Source organism: Eublepharis macularius, chromosome 2 (genome assembly GCF_028583425.1).
Source record: "Eublepharis macularius isolate TG4126 chromosome 2, MPM_Emac_v1.0, whole genome shotgun sequence".
Taxonomy (NCBI): Eukaryota; Metazoa; Chordata; class Lepidosauria; order Squamata; family Eublepharidae; genus Eublepharis; species Eublepharis macularius.
The window spans coordinates 2,248,527-2,268,370 of NC_072791.1; positions in this window are offsets into that span (position 1 = coordinate 2,248,527).

Sequence of the window (19,844 nt, forward strand, 5' to 3'; positions counted from 1 at the left end):
TTCTGCCTCCCGTCTGTCACAGAGCCCACTCAGTGCTAGTTAACGGAACAAGCAGTGACATTTCATACATTTTAAATGTAATTTGTGGGAAATGTTTGCAAATTGGAATGGCTGCGAAAGTAGAAAGAGTGAAGACAATCCCCCCTGGGCCCTGCTCATTTACGTTGCAAATACAAGCAAGTGTGAAACTTGGTCCCATCTGCTCCAACAGCAGCAGGAGGTGGCACAGGGCAGGGCAGCTGGCAGGGGAAACTCTTCGGTCTCTGCTTGCCAGGGCCTTTTCTCTGGGGCAAAAGCAATTCTTCATCCTCTTCTCTCCGCTTCACACATTCCATCTAGCAGGCGATCGCTTCAAGCGGCTTGTAGATGTGGAAATGCAAAGTGCAGCAGTAACAAAGAGATGGCTGAAAGCAGAGCCAACCCACTGGGGGGCTTGAGTGAGAGTCTCTCTACATGAGTCATCTGACATGTGAAGAACACGTGTCGGGAGATGCAATGGGAGCCGGGAAGGGTAGTTTAAAAAGACACAGCTGGCGGCAGGGCAAAGGCTTTGCTGTACACTGGAGCTGTGTGAAGGGGATGTGACATGCCAGAAGGGAGGCTTCAGCCCATGATAACCTCTCCAGGTCCAAGCCCGGCTCTGGAAGGCAGCTCCAGCCCATTTCCATTCCTCGCTGCCCTCTTGTTGCCATCCCACAAAGTTTTAGGCTGGAGAGGTGAAATTGACAGAGGTTTCAGGGAGGTGAAGCTGAAATTGACAAACCCTCTGAGGAGTGATCTCTGTGGCTCTGTCTTTTTAAACTATGCTCCCCAGCTAACATTGCATCTCCCTATACTTGACTAACATGCACCAAGACATCTTGTGCAGAGAGACTCTAAGACCTGAGATTAGCCACAGGACATCCCCTGTGTGGCCAATCAGAGTTTGGGGGGTGTAGGATGGACATGCTTAACTCTGGAAGGGAACAAGAGCACGTTGGTTTCATGAAGCCTTTGGCAATCTCAGAGCAGTACATTTTTTCTGTACTTGACAATTATTTCTTTTTGGTCTGCAGGGGATCCGTTCGAGCAATGTTTCAAATTTGCAAAGTACCTGGAGAATCTGAATAATAGAAAAACAATATTTTAAAAGCAGACAGACGGACAGATGTCTGGGAATGACTCTGGCTTTCTTCATGGAATGTAACATAAATGTGAGAAACGAGGGATTATACGGGTGTGCACCCTACATGGCTGCTCATTAGAGAACACTGCATATCGGCACCAAGCAAGCCTGAAACCTGTCTTGGAGGTCTTGGCCTCAATTCCGCACTCTCTAAAGGCCCCGCCCTCTCTGTCGGCTAGACAGGAGTGCCTGGGGATGAATTGGGAGGGGGGACAATCAAAGCTGGTCTGAGGACTGTGTTGAGCACCAAGACATCCTATGCTCTGCTTTTTGCGTTTCAACCACATTATCTGTGTTATATTCATAGCCAGGGTGCAAATTAGCTCTTGGAAATCCCGGGGAAGTTCTGTGGGTTGCCAACTGGCAGCCAGAGGCAAGCCCACCCCATCTCCTCCCCCCACCCCATGCTGGGCCAATAGTGATGATGGCAGGTGTGGGGTCACCCAACAGATGAGCCTCCCCCCCACCCCCGCTTGCCATTGCGGCCACAGCTCGAGTCCAAGCAATGGGGCCCCTGCCATGCCAGCCCCACAGGGCTCAGCTGAGGCCATCTTTTGTGTTTATTCCACATAGACTGCCCAGCAGGAAAGGTCTCCTTCCTTAAACGCCAAGGAGGGTTCCCAGGTGGCCGTTGATGGTGGGCAGTCTCCCAGGGACACCTGGCTTTGCCCTCCAATTGCCAGCCATCGACAGGAGGAGGCAGGCCCCCCAGAGAGTGCCCATCATGGTCAGAAAGCAAGGTTGCCAGCTTCCTCTCACCTCCCACTGGGAGGGTAGGGAGGGACAGCTGGCACTCGCCTTGTGTGTCCACGAAGATCCTGTTCACGCACGTGCCCTGGGGCTGGCACAATGACATCACTTCCAGAAGTGCTCCTGCGTTCCCCATGGGTCCAATTCTGCCCAAGGGGCCCAAATCAGCCCCAAACGAAGCTCAGGAATGCTCCCATGGCCAGCGTGACAACGTCCCTTCGGGAAGTGACATTGCTGTGCCTGTTGCGAGTGCATGCATGGCACATGTTCTTGAGGTGCCAGCAGGTGCTTGCCACTTCCAGCCAATCAGAAGTGACAGGAAGTGACATCATCAAAAGGCAGCATATGCAGGAAGAGGCTTAAGTGCCTGCCACCCCTCCATCCCTGTTACCCCCAGACACACACACACACATACCCTCGAATAGGTAAGGGGAACATGGCAACCCTAATTTCAAACCATGTGGTCGGAAGAGCCTGTGTTGTTCAGTGGTTAGAGCACCATTCAATGGGCACAGGACATGGGTGCGAATCTCCCCGCTGCCAGGAAACTTGCCAGGTGACTCTGAGCCAGTCATTTGTACTCAGCCTACCCTACCTCACAAGGTGGTGGTTGAGTGGTTGGGCTGAGTGGTCGCTGGTTCGAATCCCACGACTGCCATGATCTTTGCAGGTGGCCTTGGGTCCTGCCCTCCTCACAGCCCAGCTCCACAGCTGCATTGTGGGGATAATAACGACACTGGCTTTGTTTGCTGCTCTGAGTGGGGCACTAATCTGCCTAGAAGAGCGGTATATAAGTTGCTGCTGTTGTGTGGCTGGGCTGGGAAAGGTGTCTATGCCACCCTGAGCTGGCTGGAGAAAAAGTATGATGATAATCTAATGCATAGCTATCCGCACATTTCTGGATCCTCTCCAGCTGGTAACCATAAAAAGCAGTGCTTTTGTTTGGGGTGGCTGGGGGAGAGCAGGGAACTTCTGCAGCAGCTGTGAAGCCCTCTCCTCTGCTCTCTCTTGCCTCGCCTCCCCCATCGCTGGAGGAGCAACCAGTGCCACCACCATGGCCTTCCCTGGACCCTCTTGGCAGGGAGCTCAGCGCTCCAACTGCTTTCCCCTTGGTGCCCTTTGCTGCTGGCACCAGCTTCTCTGCAGTGCCTCGAAATGCCATCAGAAATACCTCCGTGCCGTTCTCTTCCCTTCCCCATCGGCCAGAGTTTTCTCCTGCACCAAGTCAACCCACCCACCCCTTCTTGTGCATTCTTTTTAAAAGCAAAAATCTTTAGAATTCCTCTTAAAAATGGCTCGAGTGAAAGGGCTGGCTTTCTGCCCCCTCCCCTACTCTTCACAAATCCTGCCCTCTTTGGCTCAGAGCTACTTATTTAGAACATCAGTGCTGCAAACATGCAACATCTGCAAGCTGTGGAACGTGAAGCTCCCCAAGTGAAGCAGAATTGGACCCTCCGGGCCTTCCAGAAGATGCGCTTGGAAGGGCACGGCAGCCGCTGCTAGCCATCAGTGGGCAGTCAGTGGTGGCTGGGCGGCATATGGCAAATGCCTTCCCATTACCCCTCCCCTTGAATCATTAGCTGCAATGGAGAGACAGAAAATGCTTCGCACTGGAAATTCAGTCGGTCATTTTCATTAGCGGTCAAATCTGCTCAGAAAGTGCCATGGGAGGCTGAAGTCTGTCATGACAGCATGAAGGCCGAGGAGGCCTCCCTCCCTCCCTCCCTCCTTGTCTGCCAGTTATTGGCGTAAGCTACAAACTGCAAAAAAGGCCATATGCATTTTTTAAAACTGTCCAGTTTCTTCCAGTTACTCCCAGAAATCATTCATTGCTGTGGTTGCAAGCTGCCAGTCTGTAGCCGCGGCCCAAGAAGGAACCCCGAAACGAGCTCAAATGATAAGGGGCCGGCTCCTAGGCCACAGAAGAAGGTTCTTCAGGGTGTTTCACACCAGATCTCAGAAGCTCACAGGCTGTCCTTAATACTACCTATAACAGAGAGGATAAAAAAAGAAAGGATTACCAATTTGATTGTTTGTTTGTTTGTTTGTTTGTTTGTTTGTTTGTTAATTTCAAATTTCTATTCTGCCCTCCCTGCGAGCGGGCTCAGGGTGGATAACAGCATATTAAAATACAAAATACAATAAAAACAACATATTAAAATACAATAAAAATCCATACACATTTAAAACAGGATGGTGGACAGCCTTCACAGGGAGGGTTAAGAATTTGGACTAAGGTTGTTGTGGGTTTTCCGGGCTGTATTGCCGTGGTCTTGGCATTGTAGTTCCTGACGTTTCGCCAGCAGCTGTGGCTGGCATCTTCAGAGGTGTAGCACCAAAAGACAGAGATCTCTCAGTGTCACAGTGTGGAAAAGATGTTGGCAGGTATCTCTGTCTTTTGGTGCTACACCTCTGAACATGCCAGTCACAGCTGCTGGCGAAACGTCAGGAACTACAATGCCAAGACCACGGCTATACAGCCCAGAAAATCCACAACAACCATGGTTCTCTGGCCGTGAAAGCCTTCGACAATACAAATGTGGACTAAGTTATCAACTTTGGACTAAGTTATCAGTTTTACTTACCTGCATGTAGTCTGCTGCCAGCTGGTCACCTAAACCCTGGAAAGAAAAAGACTGCGTGAATTATTGCATTTGCAACTGTTTCCTGCATATTATTGCTCTATCTGTGTGAGGTAATTAAGAGAATGTATTTGCACATTTATTCAGTACTTGCACTTTAAACAGAGAAAACAGTTATACTGGTAAATATTGTGGTTTCTGGTGGAAACTTTTCCTGTTGTTTCTTGGCTTAGCTATTGGCGTAAGACCAGGTTGGCAGCAGCGGTGTATGAACAAGAGATTCTGAGTTGCTGCATAGACACAATTTTAGGTCACGTACTGAGCTAGTGGGTGCATTGCGATGGGCACCAAATTCTGATTTTCCAAAACGTTTACTCCGAAGCACCAAAGGCAGATGAGGGGGTGGCAGCAAAAGGGCCGAGGGTGGGAGGGCTTTTCCATGGACTCTCAGCCGTGGCAGCCGAGTGGCACCTCCGTCACCAAAGGAAGAAAGCCGGTGCTTAGGCCTAGAGTCTGTGCATTGCTGAAGCAGGTGCATGCTGCTACGTTATGCTGGCACTGCTGTTTTAAAGGGCTGAACACTGAGGCAGAGAGAGGCCATGGCACTGGGGACTGCAGGTGCATGGTAGAGGAGGAACAATGCAGACAGAGTGAAAACAAATATTTACCCATTTTTACAGACTTGCAATTTGCAATGATTGTATCTACAGCTCTCTGGCTGCCAAGATCTGTAACCAAATAATACTGATGCATTCTGAAATATTTCTAAGTCACAATTCTGAATCCTTGCATGAACTTTTCAGAACAATTCGCAAAATCCGTTTAAGAGTACAAGAGGGTTTATGTGGGGAGACCTCAGTTCCGGCCCCTGCTCTGCCATGAAACTCACTGAATGTTCTTCGGCTCGCTGTGCACAACCAAATTACCCTCACCAGATCCTGCCCAGAGCTCAACTGGTTGCACAAACCCTGCCCATGCTACTTTGTATTTTTGGCATAACTAGAAAACTGCTTACTTTTACTGATTCCTAAAATTTTGCATTCCAAGATCACAGCCACATATGATTTGGGGCCTGCATGCCTGAGGGACCACCTTTTCCCATACGAGCCTGCTTGGCCACTCGGGTCGTCTTTGGAGGCCCTGCTTCAGGTGCTGCCACCATCCTGGTGCTGCCCAGCCTAGATGGGTAGCAACCCAACAAAGACCTTCATGGTTGTGGTGCTGAAACTTTGGAACTCCCTCCCCGGGGAAATTTATCTGTCCCCCCTGGGGTCAGATGGCAATTTTCTCCAGGCCAGTTTGGCCAGGGATCCTGGAGGTGTTTTGCCATCCTCTGGGCATGGAGCAGGGGGCACTGGGGGTGTGGGGGAGGGGGGAGATAGTTGTGAATTTCCTGCACTGTGCAGTGGGTTGGACTAGATGCCCCTGGAGGTCCCTTCTAACCCTATAATTCTGATTCTAAGAAGTGGATCTTGGAGAAGAGCTTTTAGTAGAGCCAGCAATTGAAAGGAGCTGGGTGCAGACAGCCACAGGGTGGGGGTGGGTCAAGGAAGGTCACAAGGCTCCAGGTTGGAATATTCTTGGAGATTTGGAGGGTGGAACTTGGAGAGGGCAGGGATTGGGGGAGAGGAGAGACCTCATCTGGGTATAATGCTTTAGAGTCCATTATTCAAAGCATCCATTTTATCAAGGGAACCTGGTCTCATGGCCTGGAGACCAGTTGTAATTCTGGGAGATCTCTAGCCACCACTTGGAAGCTGGTTACCCTACGGGAGAAGGAGACAAAGGGGGCAGAGGCAGAGCTGTAGCTTGCCCTCTGCCCCTTAGGGGAGTCTTTGGCGGCAGGAGCAGAAAAGGTACCGCCTGCCTCAGTCTAATCATCTCTCTAGCAGAAGACGTGAGACTGCCCGCCCTGAACATGGATGAATGGCAGCTAATCCACAGAGGCCGACGTAGGCAGCGTCTGGCACGGAAGCACCAAAATGTTCCTTTTTAACTGGCACTAAGAAGTTTTTTATTGCTGACATTTGCTACAAGCCCATTGTAAGACTTGCTCATTTGTTATTCACGGCGAGAAATAAAAAAAAAAAAGTTTCCGGAGAAGGCTTTATGAGGAGCACAGTCAAAATTCCAAAGAAATTGCCGCTGTGAATGGGCTCAGGAGAGTTACACAAATGATCTTTTCATTCTGAGTGCAGAGGCAAAGTGAGGCGGCTTCTGTGGGCAGAGGAGGCTGCCTGAACTTACCTGGCTTCACTATGACTGGCAACCGCTCTTTGCAAGTATTTTTGCCTGATAGTAGAGTCCAGTAGGATCTTTAAGACTAACCATCTTTATTGTAGCATAAGCTTTCGAGAACCACAGCTCTCTTTGTCAGATGCATCTGACAAAGAGAGCTGTGGTTCTCGAAAGTTTATGCTACAGATGCATCTGACAAAGAGAGCTGTGGTTCTCAAAAGCTTATGCTACAGATGCATCTGATGATGAGAGCTGTGGTTCTCGAAAGCTTATGCTACAATAAAGTTGGTTAGTCTTAAAGGTTCTACTGGACTCTTTACTAACATAGCTAACTCCTCTGGCTTTTTGCCTGAGAGCTTCAATGGTCAGGAGATGCCAGGGAATGAATAGAGGACCTTCTTTCCCAAAGATCAAGAATTTCCCAGTTTTGCCATCCAAGTGTTGAGTGAAAAATCTTTGCAGTCAAAATGTACACATATTTATTTATGTACTTTATTTATAGTCTGCCTTTCTCAGTGAGACTCAAGATGGATTACATAGTGTAAGTCGATGCAATCAACAGGATGAGACATCTAATTAGCAATGTAATGGGACTAGGATTCTAGCAGCCTGAAACAAAGCATAATAAGTATTTAACATGATATGTTAAACAATGTGGAAAATGGTACTGCATAGGTATGAAAACAAGACAGGGAGGGTAGGATAATAGATACAGCAAAAAGCTAATAGAATCATAGAATCATAGGGTTGGAAGGTACCTCCAGGGTCATCTAGTCCAACCCCCTGCACAATGCAGGAAATTCACAACTACCTCCCCCCCCCACACACACACACCCAGTGACCCCCCCTCTCCATGCCCAGAAGATGCCAAAACACTGTCAGGATCCCTAGCCAAACTGGCCTGGGGAAAATTGCCACCTGACCCCAAGGTGGTGATCGGCCTTACCCTGGACATGTAAGAAGGGGCCACAAGAACTAAACACTGATGCAACCCTTCCTGCCCTCCCCTTCATGATCTGACCAGGTTCACAGAATCAGCATTGCTGTCAAATGGCCATCGAGCCTCTGCTTAAAAACCTCCAAAGGAGGAGAGCCCACCACCTCCCAAGGAAGCCTGTTCCACTGAGGGACCGCTCTAAATGTCAGGATACCATACAGAGTGGTACAATTAACAGTCCCAGGGGGATTTTTAAAATAATATTACCTTTATGAAAATTCCCGCTGGAATGATTAAATGTGGCAGAGTTTGTAGAGAGCCAGGAGAACAGAAGCCCGCCTAACCTCATCGGGCACGCCATTTCATAAGGAGGGGGCCACAACAGAGAAGGGCCTATTGATTTTGCCCATTTCCAAGGTGGCACCCTTGGAAAGCCCTATGCAGGTGAGTGAAGCTGCCACGGCGGAGCACAGGGAGAGAGGCAGTCCCACAGACAAGAGGGACTAAGGCCATTAAGGGAGGAGTTAGTAGTTGCAAAATAGTAAAGAGTCCAGTAGCACCTTTAAGACTAACCAACTTTACTGTAGCATAAGCTTTCGAGAATCACAGCTCTCTTCGTCAGATGCATCATCAGATTTCGAGAAACATAGCTCTCTTCATCGGATGCATCTGAAGAAGCATCTGTGGCTCTCAAATGCTTATACTACAACAAAGTTAGTTAGTATTAAAGGTGCTACTGGACTGTTTACTATTAAGGGCTTTGCATGTGATGGCTGACACTTCAAATTGAGCTTAGTAATTGATGTGCAATGAGTGGAGTGACTGCCGAATGGGAGTAATATGCATGCTGTGCCGAGCTCTGGTTAATAGCCAAGCTGTATTTTTCCATGTGCAATCTTAACATCAACAAATGGGAAGTCTAAGCGCTTTTGACACACTGGCATCTCTTGATCATTCTGATTTTGGCGGGCCCGCAGTCTGTCAAATAATAATGGCCATGGCTGTTTGGATCCGATGAACTTGTTCCATTCAGGTTAGATGGCCCTTGCCTTGGAGTGTTCTTCCTTTTGCATTGAAAAAATGCAAACTTATGAAGACCCCTGGTGGAGTTTCCATGGCAAAAGACTACCAGAGGTGGTTTGCCATTGCCTGGCTCCGCAGCCCTGTTCTTTGTTGGAGGTCTCCCATCCAATTACTAGCCAAGGTCGACCCTGCTTAGCTTCCATGATCTGAAGGGATCAGGCTCACCTGGGCCATCCAGGTCAGGGCCATGTTTTCCATTAACACTTCCATTTCTGTGAGATGAATGGTTTGCAATGAGCCCCAGGCAAATGGATGTGCTTGTGCAAGAGAAAGCACACCACGATAGAGACTGCCTAGCATGCATGGAAATCATTCATATTACAAGCCTACATGCTTTTCTTTTTCTTTTTCAAAAAAAGTCTCTTTACTTCTTCTGGGATATGCATCCCACTGTTTCTATGGTCAGGGTGGCTCACAGAAGATACAAACGCAGACTCCACTCGAGCAACAATATAAACAGTCAAAACTGCATTGTGACACAAGAAAGCTTACCATCAAACACGGGTGCATGTTTCCTCTGAGCTAAAAGCGAGCATCATCCGTCAACTATCAAATATTATCAGGCTGTTTTCCAGGGATTCCTTGAGGGGGGCTTTTCAGGCCCTCTCCAGAAATGACAACTGGCCCAGAATGTGGCTGCAAGCGTCCTGACAGCTACACCATATAGGGCACATATAACTCCAGTTTTGCGCCAGTGGCACTGGCTCCCTGTGGAGTTCCAGATTAGATTCAAGGTGTTGGTCTTAAAGCCCTTAGTGGACTGGAACCAGCATATCTGCAGGACCATTTCTTGCCATACATTTCCCGGAGCTGCTCCGTTCAGCTGACAGACAGCTGCTGCTGGCCCCTGACCTCAAGGAGGCTCGCCTGGCCTCAGCAAGGTCCAAGGCCTTTTCAGTCCTGGCTCCAACCTGGTGTATTTTATGCTTTCTGTCCACTGAAACAACAGCCTGGCAGGGTTTACTACATTATTACATTGACACTGAGAGATCTCTGTCTTTCGGTGCTACACCTCTGAAGATGCCAGTCACAGCTGCTGGCGAAACGTCAGGAAATGCAATGCCAAGACCACCGCGATACAGTCCGGAAAATCCACAACAACCAAGGATTTACTATCGTTCCACTGGGCCTGCAAGTCGAGGATGTTCCTCCAGGCATATGGGTGTGGCCGAGGTACAGGAGAGCTCCCTTGCTGGTATCCTGTTGGAGGAGGATTGGAAAACTCCCTCACCCCCGGTTTTCCACTGATATATTGTTTGTTTGTTTGTTTGTTTGTTTGTTTGTTTGTTTGTTTGTTTGTTTGTTTGTTTGTTTGTTTGTTTGTTTGTTTGTTTGTTTGTTTGTTTGTTTGTTTGTTTGTTTGTTTGTTATATTAGACTTTTAGTCCACCCTCCCCACCAGGTGGGCTCAGGACGGAGTACAACATTTCAATTTACATAAATAACAGTTAAAAACAGATAAAACATAATACAAAAAACATTAAAACAACTTTATACAATAAATACAATACCGCTTCTCTTCAGATGGTGACAATAAAATACTACATTTCAGGGCCTAGCTCATATATAGGCTCATATATAGGGTGGTGGACAGATCTTTAGTGTGGCCAGTGGGGGCCCAACCTAGCCTCCCTCATATGCCTGCCGGAACATCTCTGTCTTACAGGCCCGGCGGAAAGATAACAAATCTCGCCGGGCCCTGGTTTCCTCAGACAGGAAGTTCCACCAGGTCGGTGCCAGGACCGAAAAGGCCCTGGCTCTGGTCGAGGCCAGGCCCATTCCCAACTTATGGAATATTTTTGGTTGGGGGTTGAGCTATATGGGTGCCATGCAAATGTACTGTTATATTGTACTTTTATATTGTATTTTATGCTTTTAATGATGTTTTTATTCTGAAGAAGTGAGATGTGACACATGAAAGCTCATACCCTACTGGACTCTTGCTCTTTTCTACTGCTATCTATCTTGATCTCTCTCAACACGGAGGTGCAGCAACAGAAAGATGGGGTGGGTGGGTATCATCTCCTTATCGGATCTTCCTCCACAGTATGGAGTCATCGAGGTGGGGTCCAGGGCATCCTTTCAGGGCAAAGGGGAGACCAACAGTGCCCCTTGTGGGCAGAGTGTGCCCCTGGAACATGCCCCCAAATCCTCGGCAACACAGCACAGTTCCGAGGCAGAGCACAATTACTGTTTGGTTTGCGGGCCAATGGGGGAAATGCTTTATAAAGAATGCAAGTCTTGAAGAACAGCGATGGAGCTTTCCCTTTGGGCTCAGCTGTTGATGCTGCCTTGAGGAGTAGCAGAGGCAGCAGCAACAGGAATACTTGAGGAATACCTAAGGCCAGGGCTCATTTTGAGGGGGAACGTGAAGGAACACAGTTCTGGTAGTTCTCCAAAAAGGTCACATGTCAGGTGGCCCCGCCCACCTGATTTTTGGCCATTTTGGGCTCATTTCGGCCTGGATCGGGGCCAAAACAGCCCAATTTGGGCCCAAAATGGCCAGGATCAGACCCAAAGCAGCCAGGACTAGTCCCGAAACGGCCAGGATCGGGGATCTGACAGGTGGTGGATCACTCTCCCGCTCAGCAGTGGCCCAGTCCTGACCATTTTAGGGCCCTTTTCGGCCCTTTTCAGCCCCTTTTTGGCATTTTGGGCCCAATTTCGGTTGGGTCCAAAACAGCGAGGTTAGGTGATGTTAGGGGATGGGGCATATGCAAATCAGTTATGCTAATGACAAACTTCTGGTGATGTCAAGGGGTGTGGCATATGCAAATGAGTTGTGCTGATGAGTTATGCTAATAAGTTCCTGAGGCTCTTTTTCTACGAAATAACCCCTGCCTAAGGCAATAATGTGGACAGGAGTGAAGACTCCAAACCTCCAAAAAAAATCCAAAAAACATACCTTTGCCACCACAGGGTAGGATGGGCCCTGAAGCCAATGCCATCGCTAAATGTTATCAAGTTTTGCTCTTTATTGTTTTCTCTGTATGTTTTGTGCGTTGTCTTTCCTGGTTCTTAACATAATGCATTCTTGGTGCTGTTAGGTCCTCTGTCTTACATATAATTCTCGTGCAGGTCTGGGAGTTGATCAGCCAAAAAACAGGGAAGAAAACATAATCAATAAATGTGGGTGCTTTAGTGACAGGTGCCCTCGGCCCGGTCCTAAGCATTCCTGAAACTAGGGCTGCCAGGTCCCCCAGTGGGGGCAAAGGATCCCTCACTCCCACGCACCCACCCCACTCACCTGGTTGGTGGGGGAGGGGAAGTCAGGAGGACAGGCCTCCTGGGCACACTCCTTGGGGGGGGCGCTCCCATGCTTCGCAGTGGACCCATTGGGGCCCCAAATGGGCCAAATCGAGCCAGTTTGGGGCCCAAATCAACCCGCTGCAAAGTGCATACAAGAGGCACAAAAAAAAAGTGAGTGCCAGGTTCACCCCTCCCACCAAGAGGGTAAGTGGACCTAGAAACCAGAAACATTGGGACATTGTGCCAGGATGGGGATAGAGGATCAGCATTCCAAAGGCCACCGGACTGAGATCAAAGCGGTGTGCCCAGGGTGGCTCCCTTCTTGGTGGCCCAGCGGGTACAGGCCTGTGGTCTCCAACTGAGCAAGAAACATAATTATGGAGGGTGCTAAATATCTTCACTGCGTAGCGACGTGCAAGCTGGCATTTCCCCCTTAGTCTCTCTCTCTCTCTCTCTGTGTCTGAGCACAGCATTTGCAGAGTGTAAAATTAGCCCTGGTGGATGAAGGGGACAGCCAACAGCGGCACCTAGTGAGAAAATACAGAATTTTTACGGCTGGAGAAAACGGGGGCCTAAACATTCTGAGGAATAGTCTGAGACTCTGGAGAGGTGGCAGGAGGGCTGGATTTGTGTGTAGGCTTTGGACACAAGATCGGAACGGGTCCAATCTTGATCTGGCTGAACAGGCTCCAAAGCATCTTTTCCGTCTATGAAGCTAGTTTCAAGTGAGTAGCCGTGTTGGCCTGCAGTAGAACAGCAGGATTTGAGTCCAGGGGCACTTGGATATCTTATCTGAAGAAGGGAGCTTTGACTCCTGAAAGTTTATACCCTGAAAATCTTCTTAATTTTGCATCAGAGGCATTAGCTGAGTTGGTCTGTAGTTGCAAAACAGTAAAGAGTCCAGTAGCACCTTTAAGACTAACCAGCTTTATTGTAGCATAAGCTTTCGAGAACCACAGCACTCCTGCATCTGACGGAGAGAGCTGTGGTTCTCAAAAGCTTATGATACAATAAAGTTGGTAAGTCTTAAAGGTGCTACTGGACTCTCTGCTTGATTTTGAAGGTGCCCCTGGTCTCAGCTCCTGCTGTTCGCCCATCCGTGATACTTCACTCTGTTTGGACAAAGATCCCTAGGTGCTTTGTGTATCAATGTCTATGGCACAGAGGACAAGCGAGGACTCCTCAACCCACCACAAGACCCCGGGGCTCTCCTTCCAATTTCCACATCCAGGCAGTAACACCATCCTTGAGGGACAGAAACTGAGCTTGTCTTCTTCCTCTCCTCCAAGGTCAGGAAGTGGTGAGAAGATTTCCCCACAAAAATGAGGATTTAAAGACTCCAGATTGAAGTACGACGATGCATTTTCATTCACTTGAGACAGAAGCCCTTCTCAGGCACTCAGAAGGGCAGAATCAACACATGTATGATAGAACAGGGTCTGTGAGTTCTGCCCCTTTCCAGCATGTGTGTTCATTGGCAAAGATCCTATGCATGTACGGTATTGCCTTTTATGTCTGAAGAAGGGAGCTCTGACTCTCAAAAGCTTACACTTGTTGGTGTCACTGGACTCAAACCCTGCTGATCTACTGCAGGCCAACCCACCTAAACAGTTGTCCCTCTGTGACTGGGACACCCAGCTCCTTGACCAAGTGCAAACACATCTGTCAACACCAGAGGCGTAGCGCATTATCTGCAGCAATAACTGTGCCCCGCTTGTGACAGAACTTGCCCCCATGTCCTCATCCTGCCTCCCCTCTAGAGGAACATCCATTCCACTCCTTTACAACATCTGAAGAGGGCCAGAGACTTGAGCAGCATCTCGCTGACGGAGGTTCTGTGCCTCTTCACTCCGTCCTGGGGCAAGCTTAGGGCAAAGAAGTTCTGCAGGTTGGGAATGGTGTAGTAGTTAAGAGCGGCAGGAGTCTAATCTGGAGAGCCGGGTTTGATTCCCCACTCTGCCGCTTGAAGCCAGCTGGGTGACCTTGGGTCAGTCACAGCTCTCTCAGGGCTCTCTCAGCCCCACCCACCTCACAGGGTGATTGTTGTTGTGGGGATAATAATGACATACTTTGTAAACCGCTCTGAGTGGGTGTTAAGTTGACCTGAAGGGAGGAATTTAAATTGAATGTTACTGTTATTCAATTGGAAAGCATCCGCTACAGCGAGCTGTTGCTGGTGGGCTCCTTTTAATGCTGCCAACTTACTCTTTCCTTCCAGGCCACCCCTCAGCCCTCCAGGACTACGAAGCTGTTCTAGTGTGTGAAGGTGGCTTTCTTTTTGGGTGAGGTAAATTATGTGGTATTCAGCATACACGGGCCACATTTAAAATAAATAAAATATGTTAGGAAAAACAGCAGGGAGGGAGGCAGCACGATACAGCCTGAAGCTAAGCAGGGCCAGTCCGTAGATGGGCGACCACCAAGGAAGAGTCCGCGGGAGCCACTGGAAAACCATCTCTGCTTCTCACCTTGACAGCTCCTTGTTGGGGTCACCATAAGCCAACTGTGACTTGGCAGCACATAAACACACACACAGGTTTGCCAGATAGAGTCCCTGGGGACAGGCGGGGGGGATTTACTTTTCATGTGTGTGCATGCAGCACGTGCACGCTCCTGGTGTGACATGATGACATCACTGTAGGAAGTGACATCATCACACTGACTCCACCACCACCACCACTTATGGATGCCAATCCTGGCTGGGTGGCACCACACTGCCACAAGAGGTTGCCTAGGCGCCCGCTCTGGCTGGTTATTCTTGGGCAGTACTGCGCTTCCTCCGGAGGCAGCCTGAGTGCACAGGCCACCTGGCCAGCCACTCTTGGGTGGTGCCACACAGCCGCAGGAGGCTAGCTGGGCGCCTGGGGTGGCAGGCCACTTCCACACCCTGGTCCCGCCACTGCGCCACCACAGGAGGCCAGATGGGCACCTGGGCTGCTTGGCTGGGGAGTGCCACACAGGTGCAGCAGGCCAACCTGGTGCCTGGGCTGGCAGGGCACTTCACAGGCCCAGTGACAGTGCCACACAGCTGCAGGAGACTGGGCACCGGGCTTGGCAACCAACAGGGAAAGGGTAGGGGCTGGCCCAGGTATCTGGTACTTGGGGGACTTTTTCCACAGAGAGTCTCCCCAAATACTGGACTGTTCAAGCCCAAACTGGACACCTGACAACCCCCCCACACACACACACACACACAGGAGAAGCAGCACCTCCGGATGCAGGGAGGGCCGATACTTTTGACCGGCTCGGACAGCACTTCAAAGGCTGGATGACGCGCTCCCACTCGATTCAACCTGGCCTGAAGTTTTCCTCAGGGGGGGGAGGCTCCCTAGGCTGGGGGGGGGGGGACATCAAACTGTGCTCAGCAGCCTGGGAGGATACAGGCCCCTATGCTGACCTAACCATCGCTCGGAGCTACCTGCCGGCTCCCAGGCGAGATATGCACAATGCGCTCTGAACAAGCCGGCCTTTGAAAAGCACTCGAGCAGGGGCTGCAGCCGCTCGCAGGACTGAGTCGCGTGAACCATCCTTGCAACACCGGTGGGGCCTGGGCCTCCAGAGGAACAAGGGGCTCTGCCCCACAGAGGGCTGCCTCAACTCACGTACGGAGGCCTAAAGAAATACGCTGCGCTTGGTTGGCTGCGCCTGGTCATCGCCGCCTCTTCCCCTCTCATCAAAAGTACGAAACGGCCTCGCTATTATCTGCTCTCCCTCTCGCTCTTATTCTTCTGCCAAGGATAATCCCCCCTGCTGCAGACACATTTGCATATATTCATGTACACAAATGCCCGGCATCGTCGAGAAAACAGCCCCATTATTTCATCAGCCCGATGAAAGATATTTTTTTTTTGATCTGTGCAGCCACACAAAGACCAATCTATTTTGGGGATTAAATAGGCAGGCACAAATATCTCCAAATTCTGTAGCTCCCAGCTAGCAAAGAATAGATTATTCAGCTCATTAATCAAAATCTAGGTCACTTGTCAAAGTATACCCAGTATGAAGGAGCTGGCTCACATTCTTCACCCTGAGCACGAGTGACGGTTTGGGGGCAGCTTGGCTTCCCCTTGGCACGACAAATGCCCACCCAAGCGTGTTGGTGGTGCCTGAAGAAGAGGCTAGATGGCCACCTGGTTCTGTGACTCAATATGAATGTACGCAGATCGGGAGAGGGAGGGCATGAAAGGGAGAGCCAGTGTGAGGCTCCCATGGCCTTTTCTTATACGCCCAGGGCAATGCCAGTTGCCAGAGTACTCTGGGGTCAGGAAGGAATTTTCCTCCAGGCCAGATTGGCTGGGGGTCCTGGAGGCTTTCTGCCTTCCTCTGGGCATACAGCAAGGGTCAGTGGGGAGGGGAAGGGGGAGATGGCTGTGAATGTCCTGTATTGTACAGGAGGTTGGGCTAGATGGCCCTTGGCATCCCTCCCAGCTGTATGTTTCTATGGGGGTTCTCTTTTCTCCAGGGATGACAATTCTCCTTGTTCTACCCCATGGATGCTTCTCTGGATCCAGACGATATACCCCAATCTGTATACACCAGACCTCACTAAGAATAGCACTGGATCCATTTTGGCTTCTCTTCCACTCCTCCTCGCTGTTTTCATCAACTCTCAGGAATTAATGTTTTTATGCGGACTGTCTTTTCTCCAGGGACAGCAGTTCCCAACCCACCCAACTGGGTGCTATTCTAGATTCAGATGATCTATCCCCATCTGTATACACCAGACCAGACTAAGAGCTAAACCACATGAGACGAATTACACAAGGACGCTCAAGTGAAGGGAGATGCACTGTTAGCCGGGAAGTGTAGTTTGAATTTCACCTCTCTCTACAGAGCCGGCAAAGATCCCTCCTCAGAGGGTTTGTTAATTTCACCTCTCTACAGAGCTGTTAAAGATGCTCTTCAGAGGGTTTGTTAATTTCCTCTTTGCCTCCCCTAAGACTCTGTCAATTATTAACAAACCCTTTGAGGAGCGATCTAGCGGGCTCTGTAGAGATAGGTGAAATTCAAACAACGCTTTCCAGATAAACATTGCATCTCCCTTCGCTGGAGCGTCCTCGTGTAATTCGTCTTGTGTGGTTTAGCTCTAAGAATAGCACCAGATGCATTTTGGCTTCTCCTCCATCCGTCCTCACTGCTTTCATTAATTCACAAGAATTGTCTTGCCCTCCTTCATGTAGGGGAAAGAGGTTGAGATTCTAGGGTGAGGGATGGGTACAGATCAGATGTGAGATCTCTTCTGCCCCCCCTCGTCCTCCCCTTCATTGTACCCACCAACCTGTGGCACCTCCTTAGCCATTTATTCTGAGGGCACCCCTCGTATTTCATCCTTTGCAGCTTCCCATACCTTTATGGGCTTCTGCCTTCTTTTTGGTACAGGAACGGAGGACCACTGCCCCAGGCAGCAAGACGAACATGGGGGCTTGCCACTCCATTGCCCAGCCAAACCACCCAAGCAGCTGCTTAGCCCATTGAGAAGGGCATCATCCACCCCAGGGGCTTGACTGGCTCTTTGGGGTCACCTCCCCAGCCTGCACCAGCGCTGGCTGGTTACACCTGGCTAAGGACATCACCAACCTGGGCCGTTTTACAGGTTAGTAGCGTGAAAACAGCCCTGGAGGTGATGGATGTACCTCGCTTGGGGCAACTAATACTTTGAACCAACACTGCCACTGCCAGCCTAACAGATGGTGCCCAGGTCAATGTTGTGGCTTGTGTGTTCACATTTCAGAGCACCGCTCTAAACCAACCTGGTTTTGTATCCTGCAGTGAATTGGTTTCTTGAAGACATCGCCAAGTTCATGGAGTTAGAATCTCCAGAGCACAACACACAACAGCATTGGGGTCCACGACAATAAGAAGTGTGAATGAACCACACCATGTTGGGGCAGTGAAAATCCCTCTCAATAGGTGTGGCTGATCAGGTGCCCAGCCTTCTCTTTTGTGAGAAAAGAAACAGAACCAAAGTAGAAAAGTGGAAAGTTTCCCACCCCCATTCCAACTCGATTGTCTTGGCTTTTTCCAGCTTGAACTATATTGTTCAGGTAAATTGCTTGCAATTATGCAAACAAGATCTAATTAGATTGATTGATATTGTCATATCAGCAAAACACATACCTTCCTTCAAATCCCATCAAAAAGTTGCGTCCGAGCAATGCTATTATTTCCATCACTTTCCACAGGGAATGTAATTTTGTGCTCATGGCGCATTCCTGCCCCTTATTATTCTTTTAATCACAGCCCTCAGTATTGATGCTAATAATACTTAAATATTTCCAGCTGGCTTCCTCACATGCATTGCCACGATTGGGAGTAATTAAAACGTGCTTTCATCAAGCAAAGAACATCGATGATTGACAGGCACTGCTCATCTGGAGAAAAAGTTTGAAAGGCTCAAATTCTCAATCGGGTGACCGGAAATAAAGTTTGTTTTAACTGTTCTTTATACATTATTACACAGAGCTAAATGCTTATGGCTACAGTCCTGTGCACACTTACTTGGAAGTAAGCCCCACTAAATTCACTAGGATTTACTTCTGAGGAAGCATGCTCCTGTGTAAAATCTCTTCGGTAGATTCTCCTGTCCCCGTCTGTTGCCATCTTGCACCAGTAGGTGAAAACTTTTTTTGTTTCTTTTAGCACCTCTTTGTGCTCCCTTTTTCCTGCCCAGTCTTTCAATTGTTTTAAATGTTTTTATATCTTTGTATGTTTTAGGCTCTGGTTTAACTGCTTCAATGACATGTTGTTGTTTCGGTTGGTTTTAAGGGTTTTAAATGTGATTTTATTATGTATGTTTTAATGTGTTCGTCACTGCGGAGATCCTAATGAGGGCAGAAAGGCGGGATACAAATGTTGTTAAATAATAAACAGCAATAACAATAAATTACAAATTGCAGGCTTGTGCGGATTATGCTAAGGAGAATGGGCTGGCCCCAAGTCACCCAGTCAACCGCTTCATGCGGAATTGAGCCCGTTTCCCACGAAGTAAAAGAAGAAAAGAGCAAGAGTCTAGTAGCACCTATAAGCCTAAAAAAGAGAGATCTGAGAGAGAGAGATCTGAGAGACTGAGAGATCTCTGTCTTTTGGTGCTACACCTCTGAAGATGCCAGCCACAGCTGCTGGCGAAACGTCAGGAACTACAATGCCAAGACCAAGGCTATACAGCCCGGAAAACCCACAACAACCATCGTTCTCCGGCCGTGAAAGCCTTCGACAATACAAGCCTAAAAAACATTGTGGTAGGGTACGATCTTTCATAAGTCATGAAGTATCTGAAGAAGTACGTTGTGATGCACAAAACTCATACCCTACCACAAATGTTGCTAGGCTTACAGGTGCTCCTGGACTCTTACTGTTTTCTACCGGTACAGACTAACCCAGCTACCCATCTTGATCTATCTCCACAGTTTTAGAAGAGGCAGACAAGAAGGAAGGCCTGTGGCCTCGTCATGTGGCTTCTTTCATTCTACCTGGTACATTTTTGCCCCACCCTTCTTCCGAGGACCTCAGGGCAGTGTACAAGAGTCTCTGTTCCCCGTATTATACTCACACCAACCCAGCGAGGTAGGTTGAAAGTAGCTAGCCCAAGAGTTTCATGGCACAGGGAGGTTTTGAACTCGAGTCCTCCAAGTCCAAGTCTTACATTGTGCCACTGAATCACATACTAGCTTGCAAGGTTTAATGAGGAATGAGGGATAGGACTAAAATAAAACCATGCCTGTTGGGAATTAGGCTGGCCACTGATGGAAACAGGTTGCTGGGCCAGCTGGACTTTCAGTGGGATTCAGCAGGGCTCTTCTGCTCCTCTTAGAGTGTGCCTGGCGGGATTCTCATGGCCACTG